General features: G+C 27.1%; 1 protein-coding gene across 2 annotated transcripts in view; it reads right to left on the bottom strand.

The window, feature by feature from the left end:
- Positions 1-258, bottom strand: part of LOC119581614 (chitin deacetylase 1-like) — a 14,718-nt gene that overhangs the window by 6,548 nt on the left and 7,912 nt on the right. The gene's annotated exons all lie outside the window — the stretch shown is intronic.

The following is a 258-nucleotide window of genomic DNA, read 5'->3' on the forward strand; positions in this document are numbered from 1 at the left end:
TGTCGGAGTATTCTGTATCTCCTTATAAATATATTTTTGTATTGTTTCTACTTCAATACATATAATTTTTCAAGTAACTGTTATCTTCTCATATGTAATCACAGGCAAACTAATCTTATCGCACTTACAAAGTGAATTTCATTGTCATTCCTCTTTCGTTAGCATCACCATTACCATCGTTATTATTTTTACAATCAAGTTTTGTATTTTTTGTTATTGTAATAATCATTAGGCTACAATTTCTACAATTTTATTGCT

The sequence above is a fragment of the Penaeus monodon genome, chromosome 15, assembly GCF_015228065.2.
Source record: "Penaeus monodon isolate SGIC_2016 chromosome 15, NSTDA_Pmon_1, whole genome shotgun sequence".
Classification (NCBI taxonomy): domain Eukaryota; kingdom Metazoa; phylum Arthropoda; class Malacostraca; order Decapoda; family Penaeidae; genus Penaeus; species Penaeus monodon.